Source organism: Cervus elaphus, chromosome 5 (assembly GCF_910594005.1).
Source record: "Cervus elaphus chromosome 5, mCerEla1.1, whole genome shotgun sequence".
Lineage (NCBI taxonomy): Eukaryota > Metazoa > Chordata > Mammalia > Artiodactyla > Cervidae > Cervus > Cervus elaphus.
This window is the reverse complement of record NC_057819.1, coordinates 41,143,875-41,156,976: the sequence shown is the minus strand read 5'-3', so window position 1 is coordinate 41,156,976 and position 13,102 is coordinate 41,143,875. Positions and strand designations below refer to the sequence as shown.

Sequence of the window (13,102 nt, the reverse complement as noted above, 5' to 3'; positions counted from 1 at the left end):
TGGCTGACATGCTAAAACAAAAACTAAAGCCTACCAATATTGAGAGACTTTGTTTATAAAATACATTTTCAAAAGAGGAACATTCACTCACCATGAAATAAAATCTTTGCTGAGATCAACTAATTTATCATACAATCACAGTTAATAATAATCACTTTGTAGCCTAAAATGTCCATAAAATTCTTTTTAATGAACAATTTTAGCAGGAAAAGTACACCACAAATTACATAAATTATTATGTGATTATAGAAAAAAAACCTTCTAACTGGGAAGTAGGACATTGAAAAAAAAAAATTGTTGCTATTAAAGTGATTGAAACAGCACTGAAAAACAAAAATATTCTTCTTAAGGTAACAGAACTAACCACAAACTCTACCCTGTTCAATGTTACAAACAGTTCACCTTTCAAATTGGTATACTTTAAAGCAAAATTTGTTACACTGGAGAGAGTTTTTTCAGAAACGTGGACTGTAATATGTTGGCATGAAAGGGTATAAGCTGGGTCCTAATCATTCAGTCAGTTATATGACATCTCTACTTTCTGCAGTATTTATTAGCAATCCTGGTTCTTTTAACTTGTAACAAGTGTCTCTTTCTAAATATCATGAAAATTAATTTTAAAAAAAAGTACTATTCTATTACTCAGTCTGAAACTAACCACTGCCCTGGTCTGTGGTTGGTAATTAACACTGAATTTTCAACTATATATGTTTGGTAAAAAAAAAAAAAAAAAAAGCATAACTATCCCCAGATATCAAAACTAACATTTCTTTGGCCTGTGCTGGTCCCCAATGTGTGGCATCATTTTAGGCACTTAGGCACATGTGTTTATTCACCATTATCAGTTGCTTTGAATATATCTGTCTATATCTGCAGACATCAACATTTAATAACTCTGCAGTTCTACTGATAAATAACTGCATCTTTGTCATAAAATATTAAATAACAATGTACCATAATTCAAAATGGCACAACGAAAATACCATAATTATACACAATTACTTATGAAGATATATATCAATTAGAAAATGAATGAAGCTGATTTGCTTTAAAATCTCACCTTTTTAATCTATGTTATTTAAAGATATGTGATCCCAAAGAAACATTTATCCCTCCCTGCTAAACATGAAGATGATTCATCTTATTCTCTAAAATCTGAATGTGAAACCACTTTTTGGTTATGAGTTAATGATCCCAGCAGGGGAGTGTGCCAAGGAGGGAGTGTGTCAGTAGTGGAACAAGTAAACAGCGCCAGGCACTGTGCTGAGTACTAGAATTACAGTGATGAAAACATCAGTTCCCACCCTTGTCCAGAGGAGAGGAGAAACTGAGAAAGAGTTCATGACAATACACATGGTCAGTGCAAAAGAGAGCTTATCCAGCTTGGCCAAGTTGAGGGTGGGATTAAGGGAGACTTTCCAGTTGGGAAACCACAGAGGTGAGTTTTAAAATGGCCAGGGAGGAGGGCTTGGGGGGCTGATGGAGAGGACGAGACGAGAATTCCAAACAGAAGTAGCAGGATGAGCAAAGGCCTTGACGGGTAGTCTCCTTGGTCTATGTAGACAACGACAGCCAGTCTGTGGTTGTCAGAGCGAAGTTGATGAGGTGGGGAATGATAGGAGATGTGGAGTTCTAACTTTGAGAAGGACCCCGGCAAAAGGTTTGGATTTTGTTGTGTAGGTCAGAGAGCATCAGTGAAGAGTTTTAGTAGAGGGTTTCCAAGTCAGATACCTTTGAATAGCTCTACTTTGACAGGATGATAGAAGAAGTTGAGGTGGACAAAAATTAAAGGTAAGAGGCCATGCAGGAGACTGCTTCCATAGTCCAAGCAAATATGATAACTAAGGCAACGGGAGAGGAAATGGAAAGCAGGAAAAACATTTGAGAGACGCCTGAAAATCACCAGGACGTTAAGACTGATTAGATGTGATGATGAGCAAGAGTAAAGAATTGATGCTGACTAGGAAGGACTGATCGGAGAAGGCAATGGCACCCCACTCCAGTACTCTTGCCTGGAAAATCCCATGGGCAGAGGAGCCTGGTAGGCTGCAGTTCATGGGGTCACTAAGAGTCAGACACAACTGAGTGGCTTCACTTTCACTTTTCACTTTCATGCATTGGAGAAGGAAATGGCAACCCACTCCAGTGTTCTTGCCTGGAGAACCCCAGGGACAGGGGAGCCTGGTGGGCTGCCGTCTATGGGGTCGCACAGAGTCAGACACGACTGAAGCAACTTAGCAGCAGCAGCAGGAAGGACTAATGCTGAAGCTAAAAATCCAATACTTTGGCCACCTCATGCGAAGAGCTGACTCACTGGAAAAGACCCTGATGCTGGGAGGGATTGAGGGCAGGAGGAGAAGGGGACGACAGAGGATGAGATGGCTGGATGGCATCACCGACTCGACGTACATGAGTTTGAGCAAACTCCGGGAGTTGGTGATGGACAGGGAGGCCTGGCATGCTGTGATTCATGGGGTCACAAAGAGTCGGACATGACTGAGCAACTGAACTGAACTGAACTGAGATTTCTAGTTGGCAACTATACTTTCATGCATCCTTTCTTATATATATAGGCAGACTCATCTTACATAAATGGCATGTAATTATTGTAGATGTCATCCTCCCTTCCTATCTTTCACTGACATAAATGATGTTAAAATCTACGTACCACACAAGGTCTTGCTATATAGCACAAAGGACTATATTCAATATCCTGTAATGAACCAAAATGGAAAAGAATATGAAAAAGAATATAGATATATACGTACAACTGATTCACTTTGCTGCATACAAGAAACTAACATTATATATTGATATATAACATTGTATATCAACTATACTTCAATAAAAAAAATTTCTGAAAATCTATGTTCTTATAACAATATAAAATATATATAGGGAAATTTGCTACTGTTTGTTTTGAAAAAGTGACTGGAATCTATACATACACACATGCACACACCTGTATAATTTCTCACTTAAAATCATGATTCAGAAATACCTAACGGCTACATTAAGATATGTAACATGAGGGATGTAGCATATTTGATTACTCACCTACTGATAAGCTTTACATTCACTTTTTTGGGGGGGGGATCTCCTATGAACAACAATACAATAACCATCTTTTTATGTAGGGAAATATATTTATGTACATATACACGCACACACACGCACACATATATACTTGTGATATATATGTATATACATATATATTTTTACCCAAAGACTATAGCAATTCACATTTCCACCAGCAATGAATAAGATCCAGTTTCTTAACCTATGGATTTAAAAAAATACTTCACTTTAAGCAGAATAATTTGCTTTTTAAGAGGAAGAAATTTTTAAAAAGGGGATAAGAGACAAAAATAAAGAGAAGGAAATGACTGTAGTAAACTACAAATGAAGACAAAACACATAATAAAATGAACTGAGAAGTCACAGACCTTGGTTCAAACTGTTCTTTTGAGATTTTCACTTTTCTGAGCTTTAGCTTTTCTCTTCTAGTAAATGGATTCTAGCTATCTCACAGAGCTGTCATCAACAGCAAGTAAAATAACGTGTCTGGCACAGTTAAGGACAAATAAATGGCAGTTCCAGTCCTCTCGCCCCACAGTCAGAGCTGTGGAGAAATGTACACCTTTATTAGATATAGCTCCTTGTATTTCCGCACTCTTCCAACCCCTAGCAGTAAACGAAGATGTCTCCAACAATCTGTTTGCTAGGTTCCAGCTAAGTGCTGGTGACACATGAACCAAAACTAGACCCTGCCTTTAAGGCCACAGTTCAGGATTCCCAGAAGGTTCCTTACTTTTGTGCGTGCGTCCAAAGTCGCTTCAGTCAGGTCTGACTCTTTGCGACCCTGTGGACTGTAGCCTGCCAGACTCCTCTATCCATGGGGATTCTCCAGGCAAGAATACTGGAGGGGGTTGCCATGCCCTCCTCCAGGGAATCTTCCCAACTCAGGGATAGAACCTGCATCTCCTGCAGCTTCCTGCATTGTAGGCAGACTCATTACCACTGAGCCACAGGAAAAGCCCTCCTTATTTCTACTACAGGTGATCAATTCCTATCACAAAAACATCAAGAGTATAACTGATAAACATGCCAGAAAGTTTACAGAGGTGGAAAGACCACACTCTCAAACTAGTTCGATTATAATGGATGAGATGTACTAAAAACAATAAGAAACCCCAACTTTTCATTGCAACTATTCACTAATAGTGAAATTAGTATTGTATGTAGATACACCTCACTCTAAGAGATGGAGCTTAATCTTTCTTCCTCTTTAGTGTACACTGGACTCAGCGATGTGCTTACAAAGAAGAGAGCATGGGAAGTGAAATACGGCAGCTTCACAGTGAGGAAATCTGGCAGTCACCACCTTAACTAAGTGACTGAGGTTATGAAAAACAAAGACGGACTGAGAAACTGTCACGACCAGAGGAAACTAAGGAGACAGGATGACTAATGCCATGTGATACTCTGGACTGGATCTGGGAACCGAAAAAGGACTTAAGCAGAGGAATGGTGAAATCTGAATAAAGTCAGGAGTTTAGTTAATAATAGGACTGTACTAATGTTAATTTCTTAGTTTTGACAAACATACCATATTTGTGTAAAAAGTTAACATCAGAGAAAAACTGGGTGAAGAATTTACAGAAACTCTTTGTACAACCTTTGCAACTTTTCTGTAAACATAAATTTATTCCAAAATAAAAGATTCATTTTTTTTAATTAAGATTTTGATGATATATGGGTCACAGTAATCAATATTAACATAAATATCCTTTCATCTCTTTTTCTGAGATCCTATGGTGCAAGCTGCAAAGCTGTTATTGTGCAAATGTCTTTCAATGAGATTCTTACTTTGTTTATTCTGCTTTGCTCTAAACAGAAATAACTGTGTATTTATAGTTGGCCTGCAAAGTTTGATGGCACATCAATTGGGTTCAAACTCTAAATGATGTGGTAAATATGGGCAGAGGCCTTCTTCCTAGAGAAAAACTTGCTAGTTTGCAGATAATCTAGTTTGCTTACATAAGCTGTAACAGAAATATATTAAAGAAAACAAACTTTAGATAATGCTGATAAGTTGCTCAATTACTGATGTATTCAAGAATTCCATGTTGATACTACATCTTTTTTTCTTCTTCTAAGTTATCGAATCTCTCAGATCCTTAGCTGCATTAATGTCAGCATTTTTCACCAAGCTAAATAGCATCAGCATTTCCTCGGTCACCATAAGAACGAGAAAAACGTTATGAAACAGCCAGCCCTCACGGCACATTTCCTTAAGGAAAACAGATTTTGGCTACAATTTCAAACCTCTTATGTTATACTTTTTTCTTTTTAGTGGGAAAGGCACAATGTACTTTACCTAGGTAGCCAATACATGTCGCTATGTAGTCACACAGTACTAATAGCTACAGCAGGACAAGTATAGGGACAGAGAAAAGCCACACAAAATAAAAGCAGAATGAAAAATTATCATGGATTCTACCTGGGCTTGGTTCAGAAAGGACTGGTCTGCGCAATGCTTTTCTGTTTTCATTTCTACGTTCTGTCTACCAGCAATATCTAAATTTTCATCTCCAAAGTCTTTTGCTTGTTTTCTAAAAGGAAACAATGATTTTAATGGTTAAAATCTGTGCTAGCTGTTAAGGCAGCTTGAGAAGGTGGGGAACCTGGGGTGGACTGATGGTGTTCCTTCTGGTCCAGCCACAGCCACCAGTGGAACAAATGTGAAGCACAACAGAGAAGAAGGATGAGTCAGTGAACTAACAACTGTGAACTTGTTGCATGAAACAACTCTTTACATCAGGAACACACCTCCACTGGAACTATGCTAATAATGACCCCATCCCCTATCCCAATACTTCAGCTAAACGGCGCAAGTCTACAGTGCCCTAAGCTAAGGACACGATCTAACTCTGGTAGAACTGGAATCACAGACCAGCAAATCGGTTTCTGCTAGACCTTTACTGTGCTTTTAAAAGATGTCAGGTGGACAGACAGCTCTTCATCTAGCTCAAACACAAGTGCCAAAAGTGAGGAATGAAAACTACTATAAAGAAAACAAGAGCTTCCCTGGCAGTTCAGCAGTAAAAGACTGCCTGCAATGGAGATGTGGGTTCGATCCCTGGGTCAGGAAGACTGCCCAGAGAAGGAACTGACAACCCCCTCCAGTATTCTTGCCTGGGAAATCCCATGGACCGAGGAGTTGTCCTTGAGATGGCAAAGAGTCAGATACTATTTAGTGACTAAACAACAACCACGCAGGAGAAAAACTGTTACTGGAGAAATCAAATCTTGTTATCGTTCAGTTGCTAAGTTGTGTATGACTCTGTGTGACCCCATGGACTGCAGCATGCCAGGCTTCTCTATTCTTCACCATCTCCTGGAGTTTGCTCAGATTCACGTCCACTGAGTTGGTGATGCCATCAAACCATCTCATCCTCTGAGCCCTCTTCTCCTTTTGCCTTCAACCTTCCCCAGCATCAGGGTCTTTTCCAGTGGGCAGCTCTTCACATCAGGTGGCCAAAGTATTGGACCTTCAGCTTCAGCATCAGTCCTTCCAATGAATATTCAAGGTTGATTTCCTTTAGGATTGACTGGTTATATCTCCTTGCTGTCCAAGGGACTCTGAAGAGACTTCAGCACCACAGTTCAAAAACATCAGTTCTTTGGTGTTCAGCTTTCTTAATAGTCCAACTCTCACATCCATACATGACTACTGGAAAAACCATAGCTTTGACTATATGGACCTTTGTTGGCAAACTAATGTCTCTACTTTTTAATATGCTGTCTAGATTGGTCATAGCTTTTCTTTCAAGGAGCAAGCATCTTTTAATTTCAAGGCTGCAGTCCCCATCTGCAGTGATTCTGGAGCCCAAGAAAATAAAACCTGTCACTGCTTCTACTTCTGCCTCTTCTATTTGCCAGGAAGTGATGGGGCCAGATGACATAATCTTTTTTAATGTTGAGTTTCAAGCCAGCTTTTTCACTCTCCTCTTTCAACCTCGTCAAGAGGCTCTTTATTTCTTTTTCACTTTGTGCCATTAGAGTAGAATCATCTGCATATCTGAGGTTGTTGGTATTTCTCCTGGCAATCTTGATTCCAGCTTGTAATTCATCCAGCCTGGCATTTTGCATGATGTACTCTGCATATAAGTTAAATAAGCAGGGTGACAACATACAGCCATGACGTACTCCTTTCCCAATTTTGAATCAGTTAACTGTCTGGTTCTTGACCTGCATACAGGCTTCTCAGGAGACAGGTAAGGTGTTCTGGTATTCCCATCGCTTTAAGAATTTTCCACAGTTTGTTGTGATCCACAATTAAGTCTAAAAAGGATCAATTAAGGTTCCAGGAGAAAGTAGCACTTAAATGGGATCTTGAATGATGATGACAAGTAGAGACAGGAAGAAAACTTATTTCAAACAGATGTATACATTTATAAATGTATACTTTATAAATGTATAAAGTATAGAAGGAGTAAAAGAACACTGTAGGAATGAGAATGGGTGACTATTTCAGTGTAGTAATATTATGCACTGAATTCTTATGTTCCCCAGGAATTCATATTTTGAAACACTACCCCCCAATGCAATGATATCAGGAGGTGGGGCCCTTGGGATGTAATTAGAATTAGATGAGGTTGCCAGGGTGGAGCCCTCATGAATGGAATTAATGCCCTTAGAAGAGCCACAGGGAACTTGTTTCTCCTCTCTACTATGTGAGAATACAATGAGAATGTGCAGTCTGTAACCTGGAAAAGGGCCCTCACCAGAACTTGGCATGTTGATATCCTGACCTTGGACTTCCAGTCTCCAGAGCTGTGAGAAATAAATTTCTACTGTTTATATACCACTCAGTTTAGGATTTTTTTCTTTTTTTTTGCTATGTTTCATGGCTTGTCGGATCTTGGTTCTCTAACTAGGGATTGAACCTGTGCCCCCTGCAGTGGAAGCATGGAGTCCTAACCACTGGACCACTAGGGAATTCCCTAGAATATTTTTTAATTAGTGGCCAGATTTAAGACGAGTAGGAATAAAGGTGACTTAAAGGAAGATCATCAAAGATGGGTCTGAGAGGCTAAAGAAGAGATCTAAAATAGCTTTAAAAAGCATCCTCAGGAATCTGGAATTTATTTGGGAGGACATCAAGCTTTTGAGTAGAAAAATGATTTAATAGACTTTTCTTTCTTAGAGCAGTTTCAGGTTCACAGCATAATTGAGCAGAAGGTACAGGGACTTTTCATATACTCCCTCCCCATGACATGCATGACCTCCTCCACTATCAACATCCTTCACCAGCGTGGTCCATTTATTACAACTGATAAACTGATAATCATAATCACCCCAAATCCACAATTTACGTTACTGTTTATCCTTGGTGTTGTACAGTCTATAGGTTTAGACAAATGTATAATGCCATGAATCATCCAACCACTATATAGCATCACAAATAGTAGTTACACTGCCCTAACACAATTATCCTAATATTTCCAATTTTAAAATAAAAGTTAAAAAAGATAAAGGCCCATAAAGTTTCCCAGTTACCAGGAAGATAGTTTTTATGTTACAGAAAAGCATGTCTTTTCTAAGGCAGCCACACAAAGGTTTCATTTCCAAAGAGATAGAAACGCTTATACATTCAGCCTTTATTTTCTCTTTAAGTGTTTGCCCCTTAGAATATAGCGCTCTTGAAACATCCTGTAAACTAATAAGTTACAACCAAGAATTAATTCTGAATTCCTAAAAACCAGAGAAAACTTGATGAAATTAAAATGTCAACACTTTCAGGTTTTCTGAACCCTACTCTTAATCCGGTACTTATTACACTGAACCAAAATGCCTCTCATAATAATCTGCTGAAAAAATTATTTTGACATTGCAAATATGCTATGGATACTAACAAAATTAGTCAAAAGTTTCAGTTATTTCAGGCTACATTATAAGGAATTTCATTGTAATTGAAGTGGTTGAATTCTTTGAACAATACAGTCTGCAGTGATCAAACCTGAAATATTAGATAAGGTTTTAAATCTCAGCCTTCTTTTCCTGATCATAAGGATGATCTGGATATCTACTTCATTTTAGTTAGCTTTGTTGGTAATATTCATGCTTGTGTTTAATTATACTTTTGATCCAAACTGCTACACTGTATCTTTTTGTAATAGATTCTCTACAAGATAAATAATTTAGAACTATAGTTTAGAAAGGAAACAGTCAGCTGTATGGAAGAAAGACAGCAAACAGGAGAAGTTAGAAGCGCTCAGACCAGTTATAAGGCTACTCCACTGGTATAAGGGACAGGCGAGCGCTTTAAGTAAGGCGGTGCCTGTGAGAAGGGGAAGGAGGTGGTAGGGTGGATATTAGAAAAGCAAGTCAACAGGATTGGAGACTTACCAGATCTGAAGACCTGAGTAAAAAGAGAGGGAGGTCAGCAAATGAGATGGGCAACACTAGTGGGGAAACAAGGCAGACAATGAATTCTCTTCAATATGCTGAGATGGAGACAGTGGCAGAGAATTACCATATCTCATCATAAACCTAGCTACATACTGTTTGACTTTTTAATGTATATAATTTGACAAAAGAAAAATTAAAAGAAAAGAGAAGTCAAGGTTCAGAATAGGAAAGAAAAAGGAAAATACTGTACTAACTGGATATTATTAATAATATATTGCACCCTAACTCTGAATGAAACATTTTGATTCTTCAATTAGCACCTTCCCACACTAAAACCCAAGAAAAAGACAAATTTTGATATATCCAAGGAATCCTATTCAGAAATAAAAAGGAAAGAACTACATATAAGTAACAAAATGAATCTCAAAATAACTATGCTCAATCCTCTTCAGAAATAAATGGAGTCCTATTCAGAAATAAAAAGGAGAGAAATACATTTAGGCAACAATATGAATGAGTCTCAAAATAAGTATGCTGAGTAGAAGAAGCTAGACAAAAAAGAGAGTCCACACTGTATGATTTCATTTTTATAACACTCTGGAAATACAAACTCATCTATCACTACAGAAAGCAGATAAGTGGTTGTAAGGAGTGAGGCAAGCATGAGTAGTATTGGGGAGGCACACGGGGAAACTTCTGGAAGACAAGGATATGTTCATTATCTTGGCAGATGTATACATGTCAAAACTTATTAAATCGTACACTTTAAATATGTACAATTTATTATATGTCAGTTACACTTAATAAAGATGTTAAAATATCCCAGAAAAAAAATTTAAAGGACATATTTCTCTTCTCCAGTCATTCTTATTTTTAGTGGACATTGCTTAGCTTTCTACAGCTGAATTCTCTTTCTAAAGTATCCTTTTTTCTCCCCATTAGTCAAGGTTTTAAAACTCACAACAATAAACAATTCACTTCGAAAAATCAAAAATCTAGGTCAATTTTATGAAAACTGGTAATTTGGCCAACACAAACCAATGTGGCTTCAATGAGTTGGATAACTGTAAACCAAAGCAAAGAAATATGGAGTTATTGCAAGTAAATGTATTTCTGTCATTTCAGGACTGAAAACTTGTCAATGGTTCCCTCAACCCAACCCACCCTCCAGTATTACCTCTGAAGCTTCTTCAGGGACTAGCCAATATGCCAGGTTAGGAGGTAATGCACTAATTTAAAAATTTCCTCTTGTAAGTACCTATTAAAAGTACTACAACCAGAATGTACCTTAAAGACATCTTCTGTAAAAAATGATAAACTTATTAATTCTGTATTGACAATAACTTGCAGCTCAAATTGGTTTTCAGTTTCAAAGCATGCCAGAAACAATGACAATTTCCAGAAAGAATATGCAGAAATTAACCGGAACCTTGAAAATTCAGGACACTTTATGTGAATCAGTAAGTGGTGTAACTTCCTCAATAACCTCCATGTAGGCAATGAAAGACAAAAGCAATTCATATCTCTTAGCTTTGATGAGAAAGCTTAGGTTCACATCCCTACATCTGTGATCCACATGTTCCCGTGTACTGTCCAAGCTGGGAAGGCCATCACTTGCACTGGTGACTCTGCACCTTAGGGAGGTAAATATCTTAAGGAAAAAACAGACAGAAGTCTACCTGGTCAGGTCAGTATATCAACTTGAACGTTCTAAACACCAAGAAATGACAGCCATAAAATCTGTATCTTGGTAGGACTTGAAATATAGACCAGCTCAACAGTTTACATTTAAGATTTCCTGTAGTCTTATTATTAGGATGTTAAGGACACTGGGATATATGGAGTGATCAGGAAATGACTGATACAGAAAATTTAAAGGCCATTAAAGAAAAAAACTAAAATATAATACATATATACATGTATTCTGAATCACACGGCTGCTGCTAAGTTGCTTCAGTCATGTTCAACTCTGTGCGACGCCATAGACAGCAGCCCACCAGGCTCCTCTGTCCCTGGGATTCTCCAGGCAAGAATACTGGAGTGAGTTGCCATTTCCTTCTCTAATGCGTGCATGCATGCTAAGTCGCTCCAGTCTTGTCCAGCTCCCTGAATCACAAAATGCTTTGAAATAACACATTTTCTAACACAAGGTCCTGAGCTTGCTCACTTCCCAGGTAACAGGGCTAGCTCATTTATTCATTCATCAAAATCAACACACCCCCTTTGAAAACAGGTCTCCTAAATTTCTCCACTGACAACACTCAACTGTGTGACCTTAAGAAAATTATAGATGCTCTCTGGACTAAAAGTGTGTGATTCTAAGAAGTAGAGAAACCAAGAGTTTGAATCTCACATTGTCTATGGCTCCCATAGCAAGACCAAAGAAGGTTCCACATAATCCATACTTCCCTTCAAGCAGCCTGGCTTGACAGCCGTGAATTTTTAAATTATTTTTTAAATGACCACACTAGAAGATTACACAAAGTGTTTGATATCCTTTAATTTGTTCATCTTCCAGAATATAATCTGTCCTCATTAAGCCTCTAGAATACATTTAAGCAGCCAGTAGTGATGGTTTTATCCTCCTGCTTTTTAAAGATAATGATAAAAATGTTTTACATACCTATGGGTGAAAATAATTGCCAAGTAACTGATACCCCTAAATACATGTTAAATACTCCTGTTCCTTTTAAATACATATAAAATGTCATTCTAAGAATGACTATATATGGCGGTCACTGATGGATGTTTTGGCACCAGAACAGTTTCACAGCTGGTTGTTTCAAGCTAACACTGATTACTTTACTTGACCTTTCCAAAAAGTTCTCAATCCATAGCTGCTGCTGCTAAGTCGCTTCAGTCGTGTCCGACTCTGTGCGACCCCTTAGACGGCAGCCCACCAGGCTCCGCTGTCCCTGGGATTCTCCAGGCAAGAACACTGGAGTGTGTTGCCATTTCCTTCTCCAATGCATGAAAGTGAAAAGTTAAAGTGGAGTCGCTCAGTCATGTCCAACTCTTTGCGACCCCATGGACTGCAGCCTACCAAGCTCCTCTGCCCATGGGATTTTCCAGGCAAGAGTACTGGAGTGGGTTGCCATTGCCTTCTCCCAATTCATAGCAGTAAGGGATAAATGCCTTCAAAACTGAAGCAGCATTGGGTACTGTGAACAATAATAACTTTGCATCATTTTTAGGGATAAGAAAATAGAAAATAATACTTAAGATATTCTGTATTTAAAAATTACATTATGACACAAAATAGAAAACAAAAAAGCCATGGAAGTTCATAGGAAAATACAGCAGAAATACCCCCCCAAAAGCTAAAATACAGCAGAAATACCTCCAAAAAGTTGAGAGGTTGTTCTCGACGGTGAGGCTGGAGTTGATCTACTTTCTTTTATATATCTATTCAGTTTTATAACGGCAAAAAAAACCTACGTAATTAAAATAGTTGACCAAACGCAGAAGGTGTCCCTTCACTCTAAATACTAATAAGATTAAAGTCACAAAGATCATGACACCAAAGCAAGAAGACACTGCGACAGAACAGAATTTTGTGAACACTCTAGCAGATATACTCTGATATATTACAAAACTCACCAGAGAGCCTCCTCCTTAAAACCTACAATAACAAAGAATGTATACAGTAACAGTCATTTCTGCTCACATTATCGCACAGCTGAAA

General features: G+C 38.2%; 1 protein-coding gene across 5 annotated transcripts in view; it reads right to left on the bottom strand.

Annotated features, from left to right (window-relative positions):
* The window catches only part of INTU (inturned planar cell polarity protein), a 94,960-nt gene that overhangs the window by 72,756 nt on the left and 9,102 nt on the right, over positions 1-13,102 (bottom strand). The gene's annotated exons all lie outside the window — the stretch shown is intronic.